Source organism: Paroedura picta, chromosome 2, assembly GCF_049243985.1.
Source record: "Paroedura picta isolate Pp20150507F chromosome 2, Ppicta_v3.0, whole genome shotgun sequence".
NCBI classification, from domain to species: Eukaryota; Metazoa; Chordata; class Lepidosauria; order Squamata; family Gekkonidae; genus Paroedura; species Paroedura picta.
In genome coordinates, this window is record NC_135370.1 from 66925528 (window position 1) to 66942351 (window position 16824).

Genomic DNA, 16824 nt, shown 5'->3' on the forward strand with positions numbered 1-16824 from the left:
GTCCTGGTCAGGAAGAACAGCAGGCAAAGAAATCCCGCTCTGCTGATAAAAAAATATCTATCAATGGAAAATTTCAGAAGAATCCAAAAATATTTGCATCACTTGGCATACCACATAGTCCTTGGCTGCAATCCTTGCAGATTTCACACCTAGTCAGACAATTTGACCACATTAGCTCTGTATCCAGTCAGAGCACTCAGTGCAGCTTCAATATGCTCTGTCAACACAAGAATCCTTGGGTGATCCACAGGGTTCCCAATAGGGTCTCCCATACAGGCACTGACAAGAGCAAAACCAGTTTAGCAAGGTTGTTCAACCACGTGCCCTCCAACCATACCATCAGGCCCTTCTGGGACTGAATAAGGCAGCAGCCTTCCCTGTTAGTCCACTGAATATCACAGGGAGCCTCCATGTTCAGGGCCAGTCATGGTCCTCCAAGCAACATCTGCCTGCAAGCCAAAGAAATCCCCAAAGTCTACAACGGGGGGGGGGGGGGCAGAGATGTGTAAACTCTGTACTGCCACTTAAAGACTAAGGGAACCACGCCTTAAAAACCCCAATTCATCAGAGGGCATGCAGTGCCCAAGCCACGAATGGGCAACTTTTATCCTCCCCTCCTGAAGCAAGAGACACATGATTGAAAATATTATTTAATAATAACAACAAAGCAGGAGTCCAACAAAATTTACTCCAACATAAATTAATTCCCTCTTATTCCACTACTACTAAATAACACCCCCCCTTCTCTGCTGGCTCTCTGCTCCATAACCAAACCCCCATAAATTGGGGGGGGGGGGTTGCGTGGGCTTAGGAGCACCTCGTTGAATGGCGCCATTACGGGACAGCGGAGACACGTCTCGCGCCCGCATTCACTTGCAGCACCACCGAGGCGGGCTCCTGCACTGGAGGGGCGCTTTCTCCCCCACTGCCCCCAGGAAGACCCCCACAAACCACGGCCGAAGCAGCAGAGCCCGCGGAGTGAGTCCGGCCAGCCGCCCGAGCCGCTCCCCGTCCCACCCGGTCAACTTCGCAGCACCGCCGCGCCTCCCCTGCGGAGACGTCGCCCGCCCTCCCGAGGACTGCTCCGAACAGGACACGCCACGTTGTTTCAAAGGGCAAGCCGGGCAGCCGCGCCGGTTCTCTGCTCTTTACCTGGCGGCGTGACCCGGAGAGACTCTCTCTGCCCCGCCGTCGGCCGCTTTAAGCACCGCTGCATTCGCTGGCTTTGGGGCGGGGGCCGCCGCTGCCGCCCTGCGCGTTCCTGCTCAAGGCCGCCGCCGCCGCCGCCGGGAGCGAGCAGAGCACTGCCGCGCGCGCGCTGAAGCCCATCAGTCGCGCAAGCACGAGAAGCCGCGCGAGCACGGTCAACTCCCCCGTACACACCTTTTTAGGGGGGGCGATCATTAATTATCCATTCGACGCTTTGGGCGTGGCACGTGCCCTGGTGGCTGGACTTGGCGGAGCCTCTGCTTTTAAAAATAAATAAATAAACACGCCTACGGCCCGCAAGCGCGCGCCCGCGCCAACTTTTCCAGCGCGCGTCCTCCTCCTCCTCCGGGAGCTGTCAGAGTCACAAGCTCGTTCTAGCCAATGGGCGGTCGGCAAAGGAGACTTTGGCTCGCAGTTGGCTGAAGGGGGGGAAGCGTATGTTGCGCCGGGTAGGCGTGGCTCTCCAGGCAGGGAGAAGGGGCCGCCCTCGGAACCGGCGGGGAGGATGGGCGCTGCGACCGGGAAGGCGGCCCGTGTGCCCAGTCGCTCCCTTGAGGTCTGCTGTGCTTGAGGCGCCAGTCTGCAGGACAGATAGAGCGAGCCAGTCCTGTGCGCCGGGGATGCGGAGCGGCTCTGGGAACGGCGCCGCAAAGAAAGACTTCCTATGGTGTCGCATCCTTTCTCTTTCTGAAAACTTCTGGGGAAGCAAGCCGGTTTTCAAACTCCTCATGCTGAAGCTGGTCCTTAACGAACGTTCATTTCAGTGTTATCCCATTAAAAGTAAATGGAAAACTTTATGGATAAATTAACTTTAAGGTAAAGGTATCCTCTGTGCAAGACCTGGTCATGTCTGACCCTTGGGGTGACGCCATTCAGCGTTTTCATGGCAGACTCAATACGGGGTGGTTTGCCAGGGCCTTCCCCAGTCATTACCGTTTAGCCCCCAGCAAGCTGGGTACTCATTTTACCGACCTCGGAAGGATGGAAGGCTGAGTCAACCTTGAGCCGGCTGCTCGGATCGAACTCCCAGCCTCATGGGCAGAGCTTCAGACTGCATTTCTGCTGCCTTACCACTCTGCGCCACAAGAGGCTCAAATTAACTTTAGTTGTCCAATAAAGAGGAAGTCACTTGTTGGCGTTATTTTATGTATAAGTCCAGGATTTTTTTTAAGAAGTTATGAGTCCAAAATGTGTAGTTTTTTAAAAAGGGGAGGGGCAGAGCTTGTAGTGCTGAGCTGGGCTGCCTTCAAAATTCTGGCAGAAATTCTGAGCCTCCGGGGAGGGCGGTATAAAAGTATGATAAATAAATAAATAAATAAATAAATAAATAAATAAATGCGGCAGTGTAGGATCTTTGGGATCATGGGACAAACTTGGCAGAATGTAAAAATTACTGGATTGGTTGCATGCATAATTTTATTGGAGAGATATTGGCTGCTTGGCCACTCTAGATATGGAAGCTAAAGAACATTTTCGCAAGTTTCTTTTTCATCAATAAAACTGTAGTTAGTTATTGCAGGGAATCTGCTCTCTGCCAAGAATTAGTTCAGCCAAGAGGAGTACCTGTTGCAAGCTCTCTACACACAACACAGCATGCACTACAATTATTGTAGTGAAGAAGAATTGGTTTTTACACCTCACTTTTTGCTACCCAAAGGACTCTCAAAACAGTCTATAATCGCCACCTTCCCTTCCTTTCTCCCCCAAAGACATTCTGTGAGATAGGTGGGACTGAGAGAGCTCTGACAGAACTGCTCTGAAAGAACAACTAACTGAACTGTGATTAGCCCAAGGTCTCCCAGGTGGCTGCAAATGGAGGAATAGGGAATCAAACCCACATTGCCAGATTAGAAGCTGCCGTTTTTAACTGCTTCTCCAATATGGATAGTTTAATCAACAACAGCACTTTATTAACCAAGCTGGTACTCAAAATGTTGCAGCAGTGTAATATTTTAACAGTGTTAAAACTGTATGCAAATGAAACTGCTGAAACATGTAGCAGCAAAAGATAACTCAAGAAAAAAATGTGGCATTTGCTCTCTCCTTTATCAAGGCTTGTCATAGCCAAGGGCCTCTCCTGAATATTTAAAATAGTTAACTGTTCCATAACATAGACATGTGTTTATGTTAGCCAGATTAAACACAGCCCCTTCTCAGGTAATGGATGGTCAGTATAAGATTTTTGATGTGAAAACATCTTATGTGGCACCCAATATCCATGTGCACCAGAAATCCATGATGGAAGTACTTGCCTGGCCATGCAGCCTCCAACTCTTGGGGCCATTTCGCACGGCTTCAAAATAGCACAATGGTTGCTAATTGGAAACGCTACTAATTTGCCATAACCCACGACGTCGTAGACAATCTGCAACAATCCTGAAACCGACCCGCAAAAAGCGCTTCGTTGTAGCGCTTTCAGGGGAATCCAGAAAAGTGGATTCACCCTCCGGATAGCGATACACTCCTGCAACCAATCTGCAACAGTAGCGCTAAAGACCTGTGCGTTACCATTGTTGCTGGTTCTTCAAAGTCCCTCCTCCTGAGCCTGTCCTCCAAACTTCCGGCAAAGCGATCGCCATTTTTTTTTCTCCGAGCAAGCGGGGATAAACGCACCAGCGAGCCTCTTTCTGTTTAGAGGCTTCCCTGGCTTCAGTCCTTCACCTTTAGTCACTAAGCACAAACCACATAAAAGCCCGTTTGCTGAAATAAAGTCCCTTTATTTTTTACACATAAATTCAGCCGAAAATCGGGCCCGTGAGAGGGGGGGGGATTTTTTTTTTATCACTCGAGGCAGCGTGCCAACGATCATACAACCAAACGACAGCTCACATTAGGCAGCTGGATGTGTCTCTCCGTTGCAACGAATCTACCTAGATTCGTTGCTATGGGTCTGTTTTTTTTTTTAAAAACCTTTCTTAAAGGGAAAGGGGCTGTTTGGGAGCATGCTAACGGCTGCCCATTGGCTGCTTGACGGCCAGGGGCGGGACGAGCTTGGCAATAGCGCTTCCTTTCTAGCGATTTCTGCCGAGACCGGAAGCCTGTGGGAAACGCTAAAAAACGCAACTGATTCCACTACAAAGGCAGGTATGCATAACGACGAATTCCACTATTTTAAATGGCGATTTTTCATTCCGCAAACAATTTGCAACAAAGATCCCCGTGCGAAAAGGCCCTTGGTATGCCTTGCACACCAGGGCTGTGGGAGCAGAGTGCAAACTCCATCTCCCAGCATCCCCAGTGGCAGGCTGGGAAAGAATAGGTGGCAGAGGAGAGAGAAGAGCAAACCAAGCTGCTCACCCAATGGGAGAGTGGCGGGCTATTTAAACTTTCTTCCAACTAATCCATTGTAGGCAATGAAATCCTGCGCGTTCCTAGGGGACGGCTCAGGTGTACCTTAAAAAGTAACAGACTTAGTAGCATGGTAGCAGTTTGATGATTTCACATACATTCTACGTGAGAATTGGATTCTTGCTTCTTTTTACGTAAGTTATGTTTGTGTCAATCAGGGCATTGTCTCATGGCATGGCATTCTCAGAGGAGAATTGTGAATTTTGCTACTTCAAGGGAGGGCAAATACCTATTGGAAGAAGAGTGCTTTTTTTTTTTACTACTCGAAGGAGTCTCGAAGTGTCTCCCCTTCCTCCATCACAACAGACACCCTGAGAGGTAGGTGAGGCTGAGAGTGCTCAAATAGAGAACTAAAACTGGCCTCAGGTCACCCAGCTGGCTGTATGTGGAGGAGTGGGGAATCAAACCCAGTTCTCCAGAGTAGTGGCTGCTGCTCTTGACCATTATACTACACTGACTCTGGAGAGAAACTGAGTACTCCTAGCAGGTCCTGAACACAAAGCAACTTTAGCTGTTGCTAAATTCTTTCTCCAAGCTACAGCAAGATATAATGATATGAATAAATAAATGAGTCCAAGTTTGGAGCTGGGTTATTAACTTGTTTTTAACTTCATTAGTGTGGTACTGCTCAAGGCCATTGAGTTGAAATAATAGTTTCATTTAAGTAAGATCTTAAGTGGGTAGATTTTGATAGTGTGCCCTGCTTAGGAGTTGTGAGTCAAGACTGCTAAAGGAAGAATTCAAGGCAAGATAAGATTCATGTGATGAGCGCAGGCAGTTTTTATATGTAAAATGTTTTATTAAAGATTGTTTTTAATTATGTTGTAAGCCACCCTGAGTGAACAGGACAGGATGATATATAAATAAAATATTTATTTAAGAATAAATATGCAATTATACACTTGAAATGCAGTATACAAAGAAACCCAAACCAACTTTGAACTCTACATATCTAGAATACAGCATCTCGGCTTAAATTTATTTATTTAGTTAATTTACTTCATTTATAACTCAGCTTTATTCCTAATGCGGACCCAAAGCCTGTCCTCAGCTAATCCTCACAACATCCTTAGACTGTATGACAGGGCCAAGGTCACCCGGCAAGCCTCCATGACAAAGTACAGATTTGAACCTGGGTGGCCCAGATCCTAGTCTAACATTCTAACTACTATACAGCACACTGGGTGAGTGTGTGCGAAGTATGCTCATGTCACAGCTGACTTAAGGTGACCCCAAATAGTTTTCAGGGCAAGAGGTGTTCAGAGGTGGTTTGCCATTGCCTGGCTGTGCAGAGACCTTTGGACTTCCTTGGTGGTCTCCCCTCCAGCTATTAACCAGAGACAACTTTGCTTAGCTTCCAAAATCTGCTAAGATGAAGCAAGCATAGGCCATCCATGTCAAAATAAACCACACTGGTACATGGGAGTGGCTATATTATTGCTTGCTGCCAGTGTCATGTTTAATTACGTATGCTGTTTTCCGATTTCTACAATGTCATTGCTTATGAGATGTCTCATCCAATTGATTGCAGTGATTGTATGCTCCACCTTCAGTCTCAGAAAGGCAGACTATAGATTATGTCAACAAATAAGTAACTATACCAGAGACCAGTGAAAGAAAGCCATCTTATTTATTTATTTATTTTATATACCCTTCTGTCTCAGGGTGGTGACCAGATTGTATTTGTATAGTATTGCTTACTGGAGGTGTTGTTAATTATTTATCCATCATTAAGGAAGAATTGGGCAGAGCATGTATGGATTAAGCTGGAGGCTCAGGATGCTGTATAAAAGCTTCCAGTATGTTATAGACTTGAAATCTCAATAAAAGCAACACTTTCCACTAAACAACCCCAATACTCTAGGTAAACTCTAATTTCCACAGAATCACAGAATCATAGAGTTGGAAGGGGCCATACAGGCCATCTAGTCCAACCCCCTGCTCAATGCAGGATCAGTACTTTCTGCCTTCTCTTTACTGATGTGGTCTGCCTTTGCCCTCCAAAAAGTACATCTTATTTATAGAACTGCCTGTTATCACACTGCAAGGATCTGGATTGGATAAGTGTCAGGAAGCAGTGACTTATCTTGGCTTTCATGTGTATGAATGGTGGTTCCCCTGTAAACTTCATACTGTATTCATTTCCTGGTTCTGCATTTGTGAAACGCATGTTTGTTGTATGTATAGTACCATGTTTTAAAGCACTCTTTTTATGATTCTATAATCTGCCTTGAGTCTTGATAAGATTTGATGATAAATGAAGTAATCAAAATTTGGGGGTCAATCCGAGGGCTTTATTACTTCACCAGAGAAAAGACTTCTTGTAGGAGTATCACACTAGATTTTCCCATTTATAAAAAGCTGCTTTGCCTTAAACCAAAATAGTCCAGGAGAAGACCCATTGCTTTTAACTACTCTAGTGAGAAAGCCATTGAAAACTATTCGTAATCTGCTAATCAGTTTTGTTTTGTATAAATAACAGAGCCGTACTCTGCCTTAGGATTGAAAAAAGAAATTTAAAAGCAAACATGCACCATATTACACAAATACTGTACATCAACTCCACTTTCTCCTTAATCAGGAAGCATTTGATAGTTAAGAACTTGTCAGCGGGAGCTGAAATTTCCTTTTCATTAAGAGCCTGACTGCTGGCAGCTAATTCTGTCAGTGGTAAATCACTAGTGCACCACTGTGTATAATGGCCTCACTCTGGCTTTAAATTAATTCCACTCATTAATGAGCCACTTAAGTGCCCCTAGGCATACAACAGTTATCTTGCAAGTGGTCTGGTGTTTCTGCTCTCCTCTACTTAATGCCTTGCCCTGCATTAGAGTGCCATTCGGAGTCAAGGAAGGCAGTCTTAAGGCTGTTCTTCTGTGCAGAATACTCATACATGAGACCGGGCTCAAAGGTTGCCCTCCTGTGCACCCTCACTGGGGAATTTATCCCACTGAACGCAGTTGGATTGTTGGGTAATGGGGAAACGGTGGAATGAGCTCCCAGAGGAAATCAGGGCCCTGCCTGAGCCAAAACAGTTCCGCAGGGCCTATAAAACGAAACTCTTATGCCAGGCCTTCAGTGAAGGCTAATGAAAAACAACAGCATCAACTAGAGCCCCCAGAAGTCCCACCTACCACCAACAAACTGCGCCCAATCAGAAAACAACACAGGGCGACCCCTGACCCGGCAGCACATTCTCAGAAAAAATCATACTACAGTTATACGAGTGGGTAGCCGTGTTGGTCTGAAGTATCACAATAAAATCAGAGTCCAGTGGCACCTTTAAGACCAACAAAGATTTATTCAAGGTGTGGGCTTTCCAGTGCAAGCACTCTTCCTTGAATAAATCTTTGTTGGTCTTAAAGGTGTCACTGGACTCTGATTTTGTTGTACAGTTAAACAGTTAATGGTTATACAATTATAGTTAAGGATAAAATATTAGAAATATTATGCAGTTAATGGTTATATACAAGTAAAATTACAAGGTTGGCAGTTAGAAATGTTACAAGCTTATAATAATGTGTTTTCTGTATTCTATGAATTTCACTGTAAACCACACTGAGCTGCTAGGGAGGGCAGCATAAAAAATGTAATTAAATAAATAAATATGGTTAAGGTTACCAGTCTCTATGTGGTACCTGGAATTCTCCCAGAATTACAACTGATCTCAAGACAATAAAAACCAGTTGCTCTGGAGGTAATGGCAGCTTTGATGGGTGGACTCTATGGCCTCACATCCCCACTGAGCTTCTTCCATCCCTAAATCTTCAGAAATCTACCAAGCCATAAATGGCCATGCTACATACATAAGAGTGAACATATGACAGGTTGGTTTATTTGTTTTGTTACTCATAATTTGCCTTTCTCACTGAGACCCAAAGCAGATTTCACAGTCAATACAATCAACAGGATGGAACACCCAAAAATAGATAGATTTGGATTGCAGAAATGTTAAACTAAGCAAAAACATGTAAAACAGGGCTGAAGCAACGCATGAGTCTTAATATGGCACTTTAAACAATGAGAAATTACATAGCAGTCAAGCTTTTTGTGGAGATATTCATTGATATTGAGTACTAGACTCTCTGGATGGATGGATGGATGGATGGATGGATGGATGGATGGATGGATGGATACCACTGTTCACAAAAAAGCACTGCATAGTAGGATCCCACAAGTTCTGCAGGTATATCTTTGTACATAATATAGTACAGTTGTGCAAAACTATAAGCAAAAGATGTACTGAAAGCAGGAATCTGCAAGACTTTGTTCTATCTACTTTGCACTGAAAACATGGTTTCAGTTGTACATCTCAATTGGCCTGTACTGACTTCTCCCCCCCCCCCGCTCCATTGTTTCGTTATCATTGTTTAATTCCCATCCATCCTTGGTCTGCTCATTAGAACATTTACCAAACCAACCAGATGAAGAACTGAGAATGCAAAAATCCTGCCTCCAAATACAATATTTGCAAGCCACTCGTGTGGTCTACTCTATTCAACTCCCTTGTAAATTCTTCACTAGTGGGCGCAAGAGTCACTGAAAACTGGTTAAACTTTCAGGCTGTGCCTGAAGCATCCCTTTCTTTGAAAAATCTTCACCAAATCAGTTTTGCATTTCTTCCTTATGTCTTTATGTCTAGGTCTAAAGTGCTTAACATCTTCTGACAAACAAGCCAACATACATGCCCTGCTTGTAAAAAATAAAACTGAATGAAAAGGTCATCTATGCCCAAAAGATAAATAACACCCAGCACACTTGCTAGCTCAAGAATCTAGGCTGATTTGCTCTAAAAGTTTGATGCTGAGCAAGGTCAACTGAGAATGTGAAGTGTGAAACCCTGGGGGTCTGGAATATCAAATGTTTTGTTCAGGATAGAAAGTGGGAGCATTAAGGGAAAAAGGAGAGCAATGGATGTTGCTAGACTTTCCAGTATATATACATATCTGCCCTGTTTCTGTACTGCATAAGGCAAATGTGATGGATTAGCTTTGCCTACAAAATTTGTGCCAAATCCCTCATAAAAAACACACATTTCCTGTTTCCAGAATGGTTTAGGTTTAGGACATGCATGCAAAGGGCTGAGCTGAGCTTAGAAAGAAGCCACCATAAAGATGTGCTCCAAGGAGTGTCTCACCTGTGCATTTTTGAAATGCTGTTCTCTGTATGACCGTTTATGCACTGGAGGTTTCATGCTGGGCTGTAGGCTGGAGATTTAGTTGTGGCAGCTTGCCCCACCTCTTCCTGCACCCACACGGGGGAGCATTTGGCCTGGTGTGCCTCATCTACTCACAATTTGCGCTTCTGCACGGGAGTTGGGGCAGTGAAGTTCCCAGTGCACAAACCGTCTATTTCTTGCAGACTGAGAAAATTTAGTTGGGATTATTTTAAATTGCTTCCCTATTCTAGTCTCCTCTCTTTCTCTTGGAGTTTGGAAAATGGAGAAGAACGCAGGGGCTGATGAAGGAACAAGGGAAAGGAGAGCAAAATGGAGAAAGTATGTGTGAGAGCACTAGAGATTGCCCCTACCTCAACCGCATATGGTGGATCCCCATATAATTTCCCCTGTCGTTTAAAGTGTAGATTTTTAGTTCCTTTTCTATTTGAACTGTTTCTGTATGCTAAAACCAAAGCCTGCTGCTCCAGTGTAGGGGCTGCTGTCACTCCTTCTCCCCTTCTGACTCTTTTGTTACTAAAATGACTCCTGATTGTTTCTCATGGTATGCAGAATGTAGGCAAATGCCGGTTGCTGAAATGTTTTCTGTGTGCCGGGTTCCTTTCCAAAGGAGCTACTGCATCTCTTCCCCTTATTTATTAGGGAGTGAAAGAATGCATTGCTTGCATCAATGGTGGTCTGCCATAGTTTCTTAAATGCCCCTTGAGATTTCACATTCATTGAGAGATGAACATTCAGTTAGAAGAAAGTGCAGTTAAAAAAAAACACACAAGCTCTGTTGATGCAGCAGTGATTAAGTTCAGTTTTATACATTCAATTCTCTGTCTAAACTGGTAGGAGCCTGAATAAATTGCCAGTTCTCAGGTCAAAATTGTTAAAGCCACATATTCAGCCCATAATGGAGTGGATCCAAAGCAACATGAATGCAGTTCAGGGAATGGATCTTCCCTGCCTTCCTTCCCTGCTGCAGCTGAAAAGCCATTCCCCAAGGGCCAGAGAAACCTTTGGAATGCTAGCAAGGAATACAGCTTGGTGGAAAACAGAAACCACCAGGAATCACTTGCGGAAGGTGGTGTTTTCAACCAACCTGCTGCAGACATCAAGACTAAGGTAATGCTATCTGAACCCAAGCAAACATATGCAAAAACTGTAAGATACAAACTTTCCCCACCACTGCAAAATCCTCTGCATCTACTGTTGCTATTATTTATTTAATTTATTCATAGTATTTATATACCACCCTCCCCTGAGGCTCTGGGTGGTTAGGATGGTAGTCCATGGCATGTATTTGTATGCTCCTGCACTCTAAATTGTCTGGCCTCAAAGAGAACCTGGAAACTCCAGCGGGTACAGAACTCCACAGCTTCATTAGATTAGAAATTAAGAGTATGCATTTTACATCTGTTCTGTGCTCTCCCCTATTAGTTACCAATTAAATTCTGGGTTCAGTTTGAGTTATTATCACCAAAAAGCTCCTAGGACCCACATCCATAAGAGACATGCTGTGCCAGGTGAGCTCATCTTTGTGAAGTCTCCTGAAGGTGCAACCTTAATTGCCAATGAGTAAGATCAGCAGCTGCCCATAACAGAAGCATTTTCTGCTAGGCTTGCCTGTGGAGGCCAGGAACGTTCCCACACTTCTATTGTTCCATGAGATATAGAAAACAGAATTTTCAGGACTGGGTTTTTTATGAAGTGTATAGGGCTGCAGTAAAATGGAATTTTCAAGAAGGAGCTTTTACAAACAGACAAGAGCTGTGCTTTGTGACAGTGTATACGGTATGCATTTCTTGTTTTTACTGCACTGTTTTCTAATGTCTGTAATTCAGTTTTTGCATTTATGTCATGTCTTGTATTGTTTTATTGCACTGTTTTCCAATTCTGTCCTCTAGTCTTATTACAATATTTCTATATCTTGCCCTGTTCTGCTTGCATTACTAAATTTTGTAATCTACGTTGAATGTCAGCACAAAAGGGCAGGCTACCATCATCATCATCATCCCACATAAAATGTGAAGGGTGCTTCTGATGATATGCAGGCCCTCTGATTGGCCCTCAGGGCAGGTGCCAGGTCGCAAGCCCCAGCCCATTTTTATAGTAGGCTTCGCCACTAGTAAATAAATAAATAAGTACATCCCAATTCTGCTCCTGGCCTCAAGCTAATCAGGGTTTCATGTGACTATTACTGCCCTTTGTCAAAATCAAGGAAGATCCAGTAACATCTTCCAGAGTTTCTCTGTATTTGCCCTAAAATATTAAGTATTCCTAGTACGGGAATTACTGATACAGCATAATTATCTCCTCCTGACTTTCTCATACGCATAATTCTATAGGTGCCTGATAAAGATGAAGAGTGGAGATGGAAAAGTACACCATATAGTATCATCAAGACATGGAATAAGTTTTTACTACATCATGGGACCCTTGGGTGAACATATTTTAGCAGGCGCTCCTTTCTTTGCTGGGTGACCTACAAGCAACCCAAGTTTGGTCAACAAAGGAGGTGTAGCTGGAAATACTTGTGTTCAAGGTTTGTATAAAGATGTGTTATCTTGAGTAACCCTCTCTGAATCCTCGTGGGTAAACAAGGGGTGGGGGGAATCCTCACTAGACCTGCTTGCACTACGAAGTGCTGGCATAGCTCTGGAATCACTTTTTCCTGTTCTTTATTTCTGCATAGAGGAAATCACGGTAATTTATCTTCCAAATAGTGATAACTCTGCCTGCCAATTGATTAAACAAGCAGAAATCTGTGATCCAGAACTACAACTGACCCACAGGAAGTATGTGTCTTCCCATTCCATATTTCTTCTCCTCTGTGGAACTGTTTCCTGGCCAAACTGCAGCATAAGTAACAACATTCAACCCCTGCCACTACACCATACGTGCTTTGGGAAAGATATATTTTTCTAGATTGTTGATTGTTAGAAAACTGTACTGTATATATGTATTCAAAAATACAAAAAAACAAAAAACAAAAACCCAACCCTAACAAATTTCTCTTTTCAAGACTGACAAGTATTTGTGAGCATAGTCCCACTTGTAAACAAAAGAAACAACTACTAAATTAACAACTTTGTTTTAGCATGCATTGAAATACATTTACTTTATGTTTATTTAAAATACTTATGTGCTTGTCTTTCTCAGATCCAAAGGGGCATCATTTTATGTCTCTTCACTGCAAAAAAAAGTGTTAAGTGACATAAATAGCAAATAAATAAGTATGAAGATTTAAAATGCATGCATCCTAAAACAGCAGTCTTCCCCTACCAAGCCATTTTGCCTAAGTCCAGATGATTTTTTTAACTACTCACGTAGCAATTATTGATCAGGTATGATCTCAGCTTGTATCGTTTGTCCTTCTGCTTCCTCCTAGTTGATCAGAGTAGAGTACATAGTTCTCTTTCCCATTTTATTCTAACAAGATCTACCACCCTCTGAGGTAGATTAGGCTGAGAGAGATTGAGAGATCCAAGGTCAACCAGTGAACTTCCATGGCAGAGCTGAGATTTGAACCTGCCTCTCCAACAATCCAACTTCAGTATGCTAGCCCCTTCTCTATGCAGACATGAATCTGCCTTGCCCCACTATTGTCTACTACAGCAGTGGTCCCCAACCTTTTTATCGCCGTGGACCACTCACCAGGGACCATTCAACGCCTTTTACTGAGGCCCGGTGGGGGGGGGGGTAGTTTACTCCTCTACTCTCAACCACTGCCCTAACACTCTCTGATCGCTATGGTAATGTTTAAACATCCCTTCAAAATAAGATACAGACGCCACAACAATGAACATAAAGAACATTTTATTTTCATGGAAATTTTAACTCATGACAATGACAAATCAACGAGATAGTCCCATCTGGGAGTGATGGGAGACAATGACACCCGAAGTGTGTTGTAAAGGGCCGGGGGGGGGGGGGGAGAAGGTGTCCTTCCTGGCCCACCTCCAATTAGTCGAAGGACCACATGTGGTCCGCAGCCCACAGGTTGGGGATCGCTATACTACAGGATATCCAAATTCTTGCTTTTGCCATCTCAAACAATAGGCTGACCCCCCCCCCCCAACTTGGATTGAGTTAGCCCAGTGGTTAGAAGGGGTCTACCTGCCCATCCAAGCGGTTCATAGAATGAGCAGGCAGTGGCCAGCCAATTGAGTACACTGCCTCTTTCTCCCTCCCCTCTTTGGGCAGGGCAGGCAGACTTTTCTCTCTTTTCTTGGGGAACAGGGGAGCTGAGGGAAGACCAGGCCAGGGGACAGGGCCCTTTTCTAGGGCTGTTCCTTTTATTCCCATCCACCCCTGCAGAAACTGAATATGCAATATTCAGTAAGAGCTTTACCACAGAGTTAATTTATATTCTAGCAATACTTCCATTCCAAAAATCACTGGCTTTAGTATGATCTTCAGTTAGGAGACATGCCTTGTTTTAGCCTCACTTTGGATTTCCTTTGGATGCTGCGAGTCGACTCCAACATTTCCACATTTGGCTGAAATTTGCAACATGCTTTCTGCACTGAGTACAATCATGCTTTGCTCCCTTCTTTTTCTCAAAAAATGTGCTTTTTGCAAAATGGTGCCTGCTTGCACCTTTGTTTTGATTGCACCCCTTCATCCCATCTTTCTGTGCTCTTGATTGCCCCCCTCCTTCCCCCCAAAGTGTCCTGAAAGCATTTTTTAAAAACCCTGAGTTGTAACATTATAACAATGCTGCGTAAGACTGCAAAACTGCTTTAAAAAGAATTGGAAACAGCTTTGTGATGCAAAAAAGGGAGATTTTTCAGAATAGAGGGGGGGAGGGGGAAAGGAGGACAGTGATGAGGAAAGGGGTGTTCTCAAACAACTCAAAGTGGCGGACACGGGGGGGGGGGAAATCCAACTGCATGCAATTCTGCATTGGGCAGCCCCAAATCAGACCCTTGTTAGACCCCACTTGAAAAGATGAAATACAGTTTTCCGGGGATTCCTTTGCTGTGGGGCAAGTGAGGGGATAATTCAGGACAGCACCTGAAGAGGTAAATTTTAGTGCATTAAAAATGCAAATCCGAACAATATTGCTACTGTGGAAACAGTCTTAAACTAACCTTCTGTCTTGCAATGTGACTTAGTACAACAATCACATATGTGTTAATTGCTAAACTTGTTCCTGCTTGCTTTGGAGGCTGGTACTGATCCTAGAAAGACCTCCACAGTTGCCATTTTGGGGAGAGGGGATCTTAGCAAAGAGAAAGTTCTAGTCAGCTAGCAGACTCCACTCCTCAACACTATTTATTAAGAATTTGTTCACTGCTCCTACACATGCTGGAAAAGCGGGAAAATAAGAACCAGATGCAATTCAATAAGGAGGAACTGCAGAGTTCTACATCTGGGTCACAAAAATGAGAAGCATCCTGGATGGGAGATACACTTCTGGGTAGCAGTGGCTGTCAAAGTGATCTTGGGGTACTTATGGACTATAAGCTAAATATGAGCAAATGATCTGGGGTCTGGGGACCAAGCCCTATGAAGAAAGGCTGAGGGACTTGGGACTGTTAAACCTGGAGAAGAGGAGGTTGAGAGGGGACATGATTGCTGTCACTTTGAGGAGGGCAGAGCAGTTCCCGTTGGCAGCAGAGGATAGGACCCACAGTAATGGCTTTAAACTACATGTAGAATGATATCAGATATCAAAGGAAGAAATTTCACAGAGTATTTCAGCAGTGGAATCAACTGCCTAAGAAGGTGGTGAGTTCCCCCTCACTGGCAGTCTTCAAACAGCAGCTGGACAGATACTTATCCTGGATGCTTTAGGTTGATTCTGCACTGAGCAGAGGGTTGGACCAGATGGCCTGTATGGCCCCATCCAACTCTATGATTCTATGATTCCTTTGGTCAAACTTGAAGCAGAAATTTTTACTTCCAGCATGACATCTTCTCCAATGGACTGCGCAAACAAAAGAAGGTTTAAAGGATAACTATTCTGCATTAGGAGCCTCTTGTGGCGCAGGGTGGTAGGGCAGCCAAAATTCTTTCTGAAGCTCTGACTATGAGGCTGGGAGTTTGATCCCAGCAGCCGGCTCAAGGTTGACTCAGCCTTCCATTCTTCCAAGGTTGGTAAAATGGGGGGTAAACAGTAATGACTGGGGAAGGGAATGGCAAACCACCCTGTATTGAGTCTGCCAAGAAAATGCTAGAGGGCGTCACCCCAAGGGTCAGACATGACTCGGTGCTTGCACAGGGGATACCTTTACCTTTACCTTAATCTACATTAATTCCAGATGGCTAGCAGTATTAAGCAATATACACCCTTAGACTGAGTAAGGTTATGTTCAAAGAACGAAAATCCTCCTGCTCTGGTAGAGTAATAGAAGAAAATACGGTTGGTTCTCCTCCTTGTCTGATATCCTTTAAAAAATCATGTGCTGTGCAGGTATTAAGGGTAACAGGAATGTGTTTTTTTGTAGTTCTGGTGACTCATACCCAAACGAGATGCGAAACTGGGAAATCCACGTTTCCAAAAGGGAAACAGCAAGTGGGAAAGTACCAGTTCCTATTGGAGCCATGGTGTGGGGGGAGGGGATTTAATGCTTCCTCTCTGCATAATTTCCATGATTGGTCCATTACCTATAAGCCCAACAAGCAACATATTGTTAGCATGACTTTTCTCCTTCCAAAGCTGACAGAAGCTGAGGAGGATTAGATCAATTTTAATCAGTTAAACTATGTAAGGGGAGAGGGTTAAGCCACTTCTCCTCCTCCATTGGAAATCAAGGCCTTGCATGGATGTTATGTCCCTGTAGACATGCTTGGGAAAATCTGTTGATGGATCTCCCAGCCTCAGATAGTATGGTCCTCATCTCCTTACAAAGTGTTATCATCCAGTCACAAACCATGTAGTCTATTTTATACCTTGTTACCTATTACTGGGATATGTTCATTATGTTTTCCCCCTCCTTTATTTAAAAAAGAAAAAGAAAAAAGATGTTGGCAGTGGAATATTTTTTTAAGCAGAACCATGCTGACTTGTCCTTTCTAAAAAAAATAGACTGGAAAAGCATAAACCTTGCGCTTTCACATTTGCTCTACCAATAATATAGATAGGAAAGAGAAAATAA

At 44.0% G+C, this 16824-nt stretch overlaps 1 protein-coding gene across 4 annotated transcripts in view; it reads right to left on the reverse strand.

The window, feature by feature from the left end:
- Positions 1-16824, reverse strand: part of RALB (RAS like proto-oncogene B) — a 55457-nt gene that overhangs the window by 23105 nt on the left and 15528 nt on the right. The window contains exon 1 of one of the 4 annotated variants that reach the window (XM_077320568.1): positions 1384-1558. The exons of 1 other annotated variant lie outside the window; for it this stretch is intronic. The gene's annotated coding sequence lies outside the window, so the exon portion shown is untranslated. Of the gene's footprint in view, positions 1-951; positions 1046-1152; positions 1326-1383; positions 1559-16824 lie in introns of those variants that run through there. 2 more of the 4 variants (XM_077320566.1, XM_077320569.1) reach the window with 2 other exon arrangements.